We start from the raw sequence: 13,398 nt of genomic DNA, 5'->3' as shown, positions 1-13,398 counted from the left end.
AAACACAATATAGTATTTCTTTTGTGGGTTATAATTTAGGTTTCTTATAAGTCGATCGTGATGTATTATTTTATAAGTTTCTTTCAATTAAATGGTGCAATATTCTACGTCAATGAGATTCAATTACACACAACAAATTACAATTTTCTTCGTGTGCTTTGAAATCGAATAATTAAAATAACGCAAATAAAAATTTATTATGGAAATAATAGTAACCGGACAATAATTAAAATATTCCTAGAAATTACACTTTATACAAGCTTCGGTATACTATATAAGAAAGTAGAAAAGTAATACAACCGAAACTTCTACTAGGTCGTTCGATAAGTTTTATCGTACGATAAAACTTATTGGACAGTATAGCAGTAGGTTGGTCAATAAGTTTTATCGAACGACAAAACTTATCGAATAACCTATTGTATATCGTATAATTTATCATTGATATAATTACGATTACATTTTTGGCGCGATTTGTGTAATCGATGATAACATAAGCGTGAGTAGTTAAAATAGCGTAGGATGTAGCGGTTCCTCGTCGTCACTCCGAAAAGGAGGTCAGTGATGAGAGATAACGTGCGCTACGTCATAGAAGCCGTTAACGTAATAATTTATTCAACATATTATTCAACTCTCGTGCCTCCGCGCGCGTGTAAGCCAAGCGTATGATCGGGGATTTACCTTAGTAAATGCTTAGTTACGCTTCAGATTGACGGAAGATTCTCATTGCACTTGCACTTTGTACGGCATTGCACACGCATGCCGGAAAATTACGTATCCGTGGTAGAGGAAACGTACGTTTAAAATGTATGACGTATTCGAAGAACACCGTCACGGCTTGAAAAACATCTTTCAGAAATAGAAATTCGATTTATGCCGATAAAAATTACAAAGTTTTGATTACTATCGATAACTATTGATTCGATCGTACATCTTCTTACGTTTTTCTGACGTAATATAGGCAATATTTTTTTATTATTCAAGAGATGTTATGTTCAAACGGACCGAAGTAAGGGGTATATTTGATATTTTTTAAAGACTGAACTACTTAACTGATTTTTTTAAACTTTTATCTAACGCTTTCAAATCGATTAATATTTCATTTTCGGAGCGATCGAAACATGTACGTATGTACGAACGTAGAATTGACGATACCGTATTTTAATTGAAAATACAACGTAACAACAAGCCACTTACAGAAATAATAATACGATAAATGTTAGGGAGAGGAAAAGGATCCCTTTGAATCTTTGAAGAATGGGTATATAAGCATTCGCCTAATGAACGAATATGCACAAGGAAATTGGTCGAAACCTACACACGTGAACGTAAGGACCGACAAGGAACCAAATCCGGTACCCTATAAGTAGGTACCCCGTACCCCAGTAAGTAGGTCAATCGTGTAGTGAGAGTATTCTTGTAAATCGAATGTAACACCAACTGGCCTCCAAAACGATGTTACTGTCACCGTGGACTTATATTGCGTCACACCCGAAATGCATTTCTTCTTTTTTCAAGTTATTAAGTTGACTTTATAAACTTTCTATAAAATGTCTATGCTCATACCCTGAGGTCAGTAATATTAAATTAGAACATTGAAACTTTCTCGACGCGTTATACGAGTATTTCGAATACGTAATATACCATACGCTTTTAATATTATTAAAATTTGAATTAAAACATGTGTCTTCGATAAAAAATTTTTTCTTAGAAATTAGAAAAGATGCATACTTTTATATGAAAACTAATTTTATGCAACAAGTGGGTACAATACTTTTACAAATAAATTAACGATCCTTAGAAGTTTAGAACTACTTATGTCTAATAGGTTTTTTAATAGCTAACAAATTATGTCTATGTTTATATATATAAAAATATATAAAGCATGAATTAAATTTTAGAAACAAGAATGATTTATTTTGTACGATTTACGTAGTAATTAGCTCCTCGATAGTTGCGAACTTGCTACGTTCGCAAAACTGACAGTTTGCCTAAAATATTAAACCATTTTCACTAATAACCTCACATACAAAAACAAGAATAGAATCTATAACCATCTGTGACTTTGTCTACATTTGATTTTATTCCCCCTTTAGCGACGAGATTTTGTCTACATTTTTGTAATATTATGTTTTGCATCAATCTCACGTATTAAAAATCACGCATTAGATGAAGCTAACAGATATTCACTCGATCGTCGTGTATAGATAATGTAATATCGCTGACAAACCATAATCGTTTCATTTACAGTATAATTATGTGCGGTGTGTTCAATTTAAGGGGAAGATGATCTGGTTACTGAGAAACTCTCTAGTTGGTTTCTCGCAGTCTCATAATGACTCAGCAATCGCGTTGGGGTTTACCTATGATCTTCTTCGGACCATGAAATTATTATCTACAGGAACTCGTTCGGATCGGTTATAAGTCATTTTCACACCTACTAAATCGTATTTGCATGTATGTATAAACAATTTTATTTTCGTATCTGTGACGTATTTGTTCCAAAGTATTACCCGGTGAATTTTACATACATTTACATACTTCGCGCACTGCCAACTAAATATATTAGGTAAATTGTTTAAGGTGAGTTCAGACTCAACGATTACTTGTAATCGCTGTTAACACTTGTAATTACAGTAATTTTCACGCAATGGAAGACGATACGATGTGGAAATTCACAAGCAATGTCATAACAGGTTATTCCATCTTTATCGAAGATATTAATGAGATGAACACACTGCCATACGTTAATTACAATATTTACGTTTAATAATTCAATCATATTTATCAAGGACACAAATTTAAATGTAAATTATTATTTACAAATACGTATTTTTCTTAATTGTATAAATTCTGATAGTTCAATGTAGCATTATTTTTTATTTAGCATTCAGTTTATACATTTCTGTACTTTTGTTGGAAATTAATAAAATTTAAATAATAATATTTTATGCACTACTGATATTTAAGAGACGACTACATCCAATATTAATTGTATTTGTATGATATAAGATCTTATATATATATAAGAATATTAAAATATATAAAATATAGTATTTAGAATCCAGAATAAAGCATTAATAAGACATTGAGATTATGTTTTCTTACGGTAGATTTTTCCATTCTTTACTGGTCAATATTTCATTCACGAACCTAACGGAAATGTGGAACAATGGTTTGGTAATAGAAATTATAACATTAAACAATCTTTCCAAAGTCATGTCACGATCGTATGACTGGGCCAACAAAGAAATAGATAAAATCGAATCGAAACAAACTGTATAAATTTATAAAAACCGTTTTATAAAAATTACACAAAATAGTTTTCAGATTCAATGTAACCGAATTCACGCGCGTAATAGAGTTTACGATGGAACAACAATGTGAGACAGGTATGTTAATTTGCTAAACCAGCCAGTAATATATCGAAGTCGGTATCATCACGCGTTACTGACCGGTCCGAAACGGTTCGATATGAGCCAAAATGTTAAAAATGGCGACGTCGAGTGTGAGAATCGGTCGCAATTAAAAATAGATTCGAAAAAGGAAATATCACCGCGATCGTCGTTAAAGACTCTTGCGTCGTAGACAACAAACAACGAGAAAAATCCTTGTATTTTTTATTTCACCTTCGATCGAGTGACTGTTCACCCAGAAATTATTGTATCTTTATACTGAGTGTGTTGTAACGCTTCGACGATAAGATGCAACCTCGATCGGGAATTGAAGGTGAGTTTCCTCGAAAGCGAATACCAACTACCTGAATAATTCTCTAGTCTCGCTCTTGTTACTTCGCCACAAACGAAAATCTGCAATCGACGGATCTTTGGGATTATTTATTTCATTCTTTAAAAGTGAAACACGTTATGAATAATAAACTTATAGATTATGCTCCCCCTTCCTGTATTTTCTAATTCGAGACTAATATGAAGTGAAAGTAAAGTTCAAGTGTACAATAGGTAGTAGAGAAAAGAAAATGAAAAGCCATTTTCGGAAACCTAACTGTTTCACCGATAAGAGAAATTAAAAAGTTAAATATATTAAAGGGCATGAATAATATATTAAATGTATGGATAATCAATTTTTTCGGAAATTACGAGCCTCGCGTCTTTTCGATTACTGAATGACACAAAATTCTGTAACATAGCTAACTGTGTGGAATTATCTCCTTTTTGTCTCGAGGATTTTAAATAGACGTTTCCAATACCAACAGTCATAGCTTTTTCAATGCCATGCATTTTTGCCAGTTTCTTCAATTATCTCGTGTTTTATTTCTATACTTATTGTTAGTACTGCAGGTTTTACGTTTTGATGCTACTATGATCGTTAGACGCGTTTAATGGAAGTTTCATATTAAATTTATTCAAAAAAGAGATGTAATACATATTACGTACCATAACTACGTATCATAATGTTTGTATAAAAATTTTGAAAACATTACAGTACTTGCTAAACGATACAGTCATTTGAGTAACTGACTATGCAATTATAGTATAGTAGTATATACCTAGTAAGTTTAAATTAAATCGTTTTTATACATTTTTCTCGTTATAACGGCCTCGGAAAATATGTTAACATATTCGTTAACATACACGTACTTTTTTTATACCTCAATAACGCATATTGAAGTTTTTTATGCATTTAATTGCTTTTAGACAATTTAAGAAAGTAAGTTTTTAATCAATTGCGGGATTATATTAGTTCAGCTTCTTTCAATAAATAAAACAGTCTTTTTTTAGTGAATGATTTCTAAATTGCAACCATGCTGTAGCACATAAAGTAGAAAAGCTCGAATTCTCTAAAAAATATAATGCTTCTTTATGTTTAAAGTTCGCTTCTCTCAGCGAATGTACGTCGAGTGAAAGAATGATTTACTATTATCGGATAATCAGTCTTTATTCTCGTTCAGAAAATTAATGATGGTATCGAAGGAATTCTGTTGCAGAAAACGAGAGAAATTAGCGTCACACGGTTACACCGAAATAAAATTGTCCGGGACACGAAACGTTTCTAACGGGACCTGATCTTGCGCAATACTCCAGAAAGAGAGCTGATGGTGACTAAACGTGTACCGAACGGTGGTCCAACACGTGAATATTCCTGACGTCTGCGGAATTTACTCACAATGATTCAGAGCATGTCATATCCGGTGTATGAATCGCAAAATGTTCCGTTATAATTTTTTTAACTCTATTCTCCGATAACATTAACATCTAGTAATATTTAAACAGCTTCTCGACAGGAACTGCGCAAATTGTGTTCAAGTGTTAAACATTAATACGAATGTAAATATTAATAAGAATTATCTCGTTCTGCGTGTGCTTTACACGTGCACCACATGAGTATTTTTGACTAACCGGAATTTAAAAGTTACGTACCTTATTTGTCCAGTTCGTAATATCGCGTTACATTAGTTTACACGAGTATCTGAATTATGGTCTGATTTTATACGGTTTACGTACAATATAATTAACGGTAATTCGAAGCGTACCAATTAAGTACGCAGTGATATCGATCGAGCGTATCACCGATCGAAAGATCGTTTACTACACAAATTTACGAATATAATATTCATTGACTCTAAAGTATTCAATTTCGAAACACTGATTTCGATGATTTTAATCCTACGTATACTTATAATTAAAAAAGAAACATATTAAAAAACATCCTTTAAAATTGAATCTGTCGTCGGATATTAGTAAATTGATAGGGAAATCGAGTTCCAATCAAGTTCTGTTTCACTAACTGGACTCTAAACTCGTCGGTCGCTTTCTGTTTTAACCAGAAGACCAGTGACGTATTCGTAAAATTCGTCGAGCGCTTATTGGGAATGACGCGACCTCGAATCGCAACCGTCTATGGAATCCAGCCTACACTCTGCGAGAATGAGGCCAGAAAAGCATTTCTTCCGCGAGTGGGTTCATCGATTCCGCAAGACCTTCGGTTTCCGCGTCCGAGACATTGCTCCGAGATGAATGGAGCATTCCAGGAATCGATCTGTGATGATTCAACGAGGGGACTCACTGTCCCGTTGGTAACGTCTCCTCTTTAAAAACTAACCCCAAAAATGTCGTCATTACATACATATGTATGCACGTATGTAATGAAACACCGAGAGCCCACGCAAGGGGCACCTTCTCCGGAAATTCCAAGGATCTTTGCCAACCAAGTATTCCGAAATACCTTTCTATAAATAAATAAAAGCGAGTCTGTACATTTCGGATAAATATTGAATAGGGAATCTGTGTACGCGGTTCGGAGTGCAAATTAATGTTACTATCTTCTATATCACGAATACGAAAAAGTTTAACAAACGAGTACACGAATACGGTATTGAGAAACAAAGTATCGGTGGCACGCAATCGCATTCAGTTTGCTCGGAGTCACTGCGAGAAATAGCGAACGGATGGTCATTCGTAAGATGATATTCATCAAGGAAGAGTATTATGACACGCCAATACTATAACGACCTCTCGGTTTAAATGGTATCCAGTTACGTTCAATGCATCTCCGACAAAGAAGGACCAAACTGATAAAATTATATCGTAATAAAAATGAAATTTACAAGAGTAAATTGTTGAATCGTAAATTTTTCGAAGACGCAAAAAGTAATTTATCGATGTTACTTTTACATAACTAGCCCTCCGTTGAACCAAAGTTTCACAGTTCGGCCCACAATTTCTTCCAACTCGGAAAATAATAATTGCAATTTTTCACCTTTTTAAATTTAATTCGAAAATAACGCAATATTTTAACAATTGTAGCGAACCTTGTTATTAATATTTAATCATTTTTAAGTTCAATATCGGATAGCATTACAGAATGTAAGTTTGCTACTTTATATTTGTACATTCTTTAATTCGCACAATAATCATATTAGTAGCTCGCTTTAAAAAATTAAAGCAAGAGCAAAAACATACGAATAGAAAGGATTTATCCATATAGTAGAAGGTCGGTTAACTCAAATATTGTTCTTAGGATAATCTCTTATTCGAAAAACTTCTCGTCTTATACTCGAAATGTTTAAATTTGAGAAAAAGTTTTTTCAGTTTTCTCTGCTAATGCGCAACAGAGTCACTTTTGGAGTAACATTTCAATTTTGCTGAAACAAGAATACGTTGTAATCTTTAATTAAAATTAAATGTACCTCAAAGTATTTTTCAAAATGTTTAAAATGATTAATTTTACATCTGTTTGGATAATAGTGTCAACTCTTTTCAATAAGTCAACTACTGAACTAGCAATCGGATGAGAATGAGCCTGTATGTATTTACTAGGAGGGTACAATAAAAATTGTATTGTTAGTTTAAAAGATATTTTCTTTAACCACTCTTTTTGCAATTGCAATTTTGTTTTAAACAAACGCGATTTTGTAATAACAGTGACGAAAACATAGGCATATGTGTCCACGTTACGGACAAATTTTAAAAAATAACGACGATTTAAAATTGGCCTATCTAGCGTAAATTTAACAATTTTCCAAATTTTGAAACATCCACCGAGACACGACTAAATATTTGTAAAGACTGCAACGTATCCGAATTTTCACAAAATTCAAAATGTTACTCCACTTTACGATATTGTAACTGTGTTCGATAACGGAAACTGTCGTTTCATTGTTATCCGCATCGATCGATTGTGCGAAAACTCGTTTATCGAAAACTCGTTTATCGAAAACGTTTCGTCTCTTATTTTCGATTTATGTTAATAGAATTTCGATCGTGTAGCACGTAGACACTGTTTCGTCGTATTTCGAGGAACTTTGTCGCTGATCGAAGCACAGCCGTACGTGTCGTTTGTCACACACTGCTTTCGCCGGGGTACGTGAATAATACAACAATCTCGGTCGATAAAATTTGATAGTATTCCAAAGACGCACGACTTCCGCTCAGCCCGGCAGTACGTTATATCGCTGATTCAATCGATACAGCTAGCCGTTCTGAATGAGTGCAGGCATGAATGGACGAACGATGCCCGTGGGCACGTGTTGTTGACGGTGACGCGATCGCGTAGGGCCAGTTGGCAATCTTATCGGGAAGAACGGCCGGCCGAACGATCGAAGGGAAAGAAAGGATGGAAGCAACGAAAGACGGGAGGAAGACGGAAAAATGAACGAACGTGGGGTGATCTCGAGGAGAGAATGTGTGGCGCGATGCCACAGCCTGTGCTCCGCGCACAGGTGCACCCTACGAGAAGGTAATGCGATATCGTGCGATCTTTCGACCTCGAGTCGAGATCCGCTATTACGACCCTGAAGGGCGCTGCCAACGTGCCCGATGAATCACTCGGAGGAAATGATATGTAAGTATCTACGTACAGACGATCCAAGACCGACAAGTGTAAGCCAAAGGCCTCTCGAACCGCGCGTCATCGTGAGAGCGTTCGAGAGCTATGCTGCACGTGATTTGCGACTACCCGTTATCTTTGCGACCGACAAACATTTTTACGCTCCTCCTTGCGAACGACTTACTCGCGTACACCTGGCTTGAAACTTCGATTACAGAATTTCTTTCGAGTAATTCTTCGTACGCTAGGGAAAAGAATATTTATCATTGTCGGCAGCTTCTTCTTTCGAGGAAAAGTCAAAACCCGCGTCTTAAATACTCTATGTTACAGTGATTGATCCACAAACGAATCCTGTATTAATCGCCTCGAATTCGTAACAGGACATCAGAATATATGTTCAAGATAGAAAATTGAACCGATTCGTGTAGAGAATTTTGTCGAGAAGTAACTTTTTTAAAAGGTATATTACCTTCGGTCAAATGTATCGCGAAACTAATAATTTCTTATCCGTAATAAAATTTCTACGCGTTTGAAAGTTTTACGCCAATTATTTTACCGAAAACGTTGAATTTGTCGAAAAATTTCAAGGCTTGCCGACGAAAAATATAAATCTATTCGAGATATCGAGGACTTTGATAATTGATTTTTTAACAACTCGTTTTCACACTTGAACACTATTTCGTGTGTCTATGTAAACGAACTTCTTAGGTGTGCGAGCCGAAAGTATAGACATTTTCTTCCTGTATTCGATCGATGCGGAAAATGGAAAAAATGTTGAAAAGGAGCCGATGATTTTGTATACTTTGCATATACATTACGATAGAAGAAAACACTTGTCACTTTGCGTGTCTCTTCCGGGATAAAAGGGTGACAATCTCTATACAGTCACAGTTGGAATGTAATCTGCCTACGCTCTGCTGAAATACAGGACGATTACGAGAAAACGGGAGCAACAGGTGTCCCGTCGTCCTTCTGGATAATCTGCCATAATTTTATCGTGACACCGTGGTTCCTTGATTCCATGGTGTTCCTGTTTCGGTCGGTACGTATTTAGGGTGCAGTATTTCAACTCTGATCCATCTAGAGTGGAACGATTCTTTTATATTTGAAGGGATATTGGGAAGAGGATGGGAGTGAATCGGACAAAAAATAATCGAGTTTAAAAAAAAGATAATTCGATGCGGAACATTTTAATCACCGAAGGTTTAACAACTGATGAAACACGATTCAAAACATGCGATTAAGGAACAATACCCGCATATTTGAAGGATGACTAGTTTTTTCTCGGCCATCTATTACCGCAGCAGTAAATCTGGCTCTTGCGGGATCTCAGAAACCGCGGTATAAACATACTAGGGATATTACAGGATTCAGCGGTTATTACATAAAGCTTAAAAATATCTCAACGCGTTTCCAAGAATATTTCAATACGACTTTACATAGAAAATACTGATATACTTATTAACTCTCACATATTCGACTGCTATTAAATGAGATTTTTGAGTTTTCGATCGTTTTTAATTACTTGTTAATTCGTTTAGATCGATAAAATAGAGTTATATAAAAGTTAAACTTTATTTCGTTCATCCGGAGTATAATAATTATTAGGACCATGAAATTAAATATAATCGTCCAAATATTGCCGATGAACTCTCATCGATGAGGCTGATCCCGGCAAACCGTATTGTTAAGCCCAGTTATTTGTTCGAACAGTCTCCTCTTCTTTCGGAAGAGGAATTTGGAATAAACTTAACATTTTGACGAAAAAGAGTAGTATATCTCGTGACCAATATTTGGAGCAATTTGTTCGTATTAAATATCTAATAACAACACTTTCCCTAAATAAATATGAATTAATTTTTATTTTTCTTATTACAGAATCGAGCTGAAACTTTCCACAAAGGCTTACCGAAGGTTAAGGTGAGTTAAAATTTTAGTAAATTTATTTAGTAAGTATTTCACTGGTAATTAATATATTTTATATTCATCCGTATATAAGGTTTGATCCTTTGATTCTAATTCCCTGTGGTAGACATCTTATTAATTATTAGCACCCAATAAGAAAATACGGTTTAAAAAAGGAATATCATAGACGTTGCAACTTTTTAACCATTACAAACCTCGCAAGGTATTTAAATGATTTTAAGAATTTTAAAAACACCGGTAAAATTAAACTTTTTATTCTTTAGTCGTATGTAGTTCCGGAGAACATGCAATTTCATGATCGAAAGGATAATAATTTTTTATTCAATTTTATTAAAGAAAAGTGAATAAAACAAGAATAATTTTCTAATATAGAAAATTTTAACATATTCGGGTTTCGATATAACTTATGTAACGATGTAATTGTTCATATATGATAGTAGGTACGTAAGATACATTCTTCTGAAATTTAAATTTAACGATATTGTGCTTCATCACTTATCTTCAAACGTATCTTGAAATGACTTCATCCGTCACAGGAACATGATACTGTTATTCGTATAATTTTGTATTCTAAGACTTCGATATTCTTCATTCGAGGAAGTCCCTCGTAGTGACGTAGCTAACGTAATTTCTGTGAGAAAAGAATCGTCATAGACCGGACTCTGACGTACGACTAGCTCTGTGAGACATTATTTTAAGAAGACTTTCTTGGAAATAGTTTAAAAACAAAGATATCGCACAGACGGCGGTGTCACTAATTTCACTTCCGCCAACATCTGAAAACCCATCGCCATGGATCTCTGTCGTGTACCGAGCATGAATAATTATATTTAAATCATTAATGACTCTTTATTATTTTGCATCATTGCACAGTATAAAATGACCTAAACTTTACAATATAATAATTATATATAATTATTATAATAATTATACTATATATAAGTTATGAATTGTCTCGATATCGAATATCACCAACAATCTCGTGATTAATGTTAATAATATGCAAATGTTCTAAGAGGGAAACTCTTTAAATTACACAGTTTTGGTCTGGTACTGTTACGAGTATAGACTTATTTAACCAAGTTATTTAATAACTTCTCTCTTTCCAGTGTAAGTGTAAAACCAGTTTTACTAAATTCGTGTGGAATATTATTTTTTAGGGAATACTTTCAAAATTCACGTACTTTTTAAACCTTGTTTAATAAAGAAAAACGATGATTTAAGTAAAAATTATCGAGTTTAATGATAGCTATCTTGATAAAACAAAATTAATACTACCTCCCATTTAAAAAAATTGGGGACGTGCTCCGTTTTTCGGATCTATCATCATTAGATATATACATATCGCCGTTGTATATATAACGTCGTTACATATGTATATGTCACATGACACTTATTTTTTCGATTTGAAAAACACAAATTGAATTGTGGATATAATATTTTGAGTTCTTATTACATTATTTTGTTGGATTTATTTATATCGAGTTATTATTTTACCGTGAAATTTATAATGTGCATACATTTAAATGAGTAAGATTGTAAATTTCCAAAATAAATGTGCCCGTAATTAAATATAAAGAGAAGCAATTGACAGAATGCTACGCGTAGTTTAAGTGATCGTTTTCAAACGGGAGGGATACATTGGTGAATATAATACTTAAGATCGTTCGACAACTTTTTATATGATTTGCATTTCTTGTAAAAAATGTCTTGTTATTTTTTGTATAATACAAAAAAAGTTTAGAAACCTTACTTTCATTTTATTATTTATAAATTATCTTATAATGTAAATTAGTGTTCATATACTTGTGCACTTGTTACTAATGAATTAGTAAGTACCATTAGTAAGGTATTAAACGTATTTTTTAATTTAAATAAAAACATAAATTTTGTTGAATCCTATCATACGATTAAAACTAACACCATTAACGACAGAGACGATCAATATTTGATTTAGTTTGATACAACTTTAGAATTACTGCTACATCTCTATTTATGAAGCTAAAAATATATGATATATATTACGTTATTACGTAATTGAGACTTGAATAGAGTTCAAACGTTACAGTAAATTCAATAAATTAAATTATACCAATTAAAAAAGAAAACTTTTGAAATCTGTTTTCAAAAATTTATTGAAAATGTTAATATGGAAGAGAGCAGATAACTGATGAATCCATTACAAAGTTATTTATTGATCAGAAAATGAAAACAGAATAATAGATTATTGTATATATGTAGTATATTGTAAAAATATTTCTTTCTTTATCATTCTACATATGTATTTTATAGAAGGAACGTATCAACATGCTTTAGGATATTAATTCCATATTTTACGGTTTTATTATATTTTCACTCATAGTTGGCTCGTTAAACACTTGCAAAAGGAACACACTTCTTAGACATTAAGTATGTATGTATATATTGTGTAATTAACACATAATCTCCGAGTAAAAAATTATTGGAAACTACAAAAGTAAATAATTATAACTAAATTACAAGAATGTTTAAATGATTCATTAAAAGTTAAAACTACCGAAAATCTCGAACAAAAATGTAATTCGTTTTCATCTTGAACATATTCTTAGGAAATCCCTGCCAACTAATTCAGTGCCAAACGTTATATACGACAGTAGAATGTCGTTGATCTACATTTGTAAATGTCAAGGATATTTGCAGAATGCCGTAACCCTACGATTATTAGACCATTTTCCATTTAAATTTTAACGTATCTTAGACGATGAAACTATATTAAATTTACGACATGTGCGTATGTGTGAAATCTTTTTTAATCGCTCTAATTGTTTTACGTTCATCGCAGAAATCTAACAAATTTAGATGCTCTTTTTGAGGAATTGCTCGAATCAATCATTTTCCCATTTCGTGAAATGACTAACCTTCTCCTTGATAGTAATTAACAAGTTGTCGAGTTTCAAATTAAGCGTTTTTACGTTTGCTTCTCATTTTACTAAATACGACTGATATCAACGAAATCAGTACTTGGTCTTTATGCTGCATTGAACATTGTGCTTATAAACAATGCTGGTTAGCAATATAATCGACATACTACAGCAAATAAACCACAGAGTGGGTTACGTTTCGAAATATTTTGTTACAAACAAGGATATACTTAAACATTTTTAAACTCAATATATTGCACCAAAGAATACTCGTTTGGAATATTATAAC

The 13,398-nt window shown here is 33.2% G+C and overlaps 1 long non-coding RNA gene across 5 annotated transcripts in view; it reads left to right on the top strand.

The window, feature by feature from the left end:
- Positions 1-13,398, top strand: part of LOC143153588 (uncharacterized) — a 75,553-nt gene that overhangs the window by 19,340 nt on the left and 42,815 nt on the right. For 3 of the 5 annotated variants that reach the window (XR_012993872.1, XR_012993871.1, XR_012993870.1), the window contains exons 2-4: positions 5,783-9,325; positions 9,395-9,624; positions 10,162-10,203. This is a non-coding gene — a long non-coding RNA (uncharacterized LOC143153588). Of the gene's footprint in view, positions 1-2,247; positions 2,455-2,634; positions 2,805-3,110; positions 3,727-4,928; positions 5,149-5,782; positions 9,326-9,394; positions 9,625-10,161; positions 10,204-13,398 lie in introns of all 5 variants that reach the window. The other 2 variants (XR_012993869.1, XR_012993868.1) reach the window with 1 other exon arrangement.

Source organism: Ptiloglossa arizonensis, chromosome 1 (assembly GCF_051014685.1).
Source record: "Ptiloglossa arizonensis isolate GNS036 chromosome 1, iyPtiAriz1_principal, whole genome shotgun sequence".
In the NCBI taxonomy this organism is placed as follows: domain Eukaryota; kingdom Metazoa; phylum Arthropoda; class Insecta; order Hymenoptera; family Colletidae; genus Ptiloglossa; species Ptiloglossa arizonensis.
This window is presented reverse-complemented; position numbering and strand designations above follow the sequence as displayed.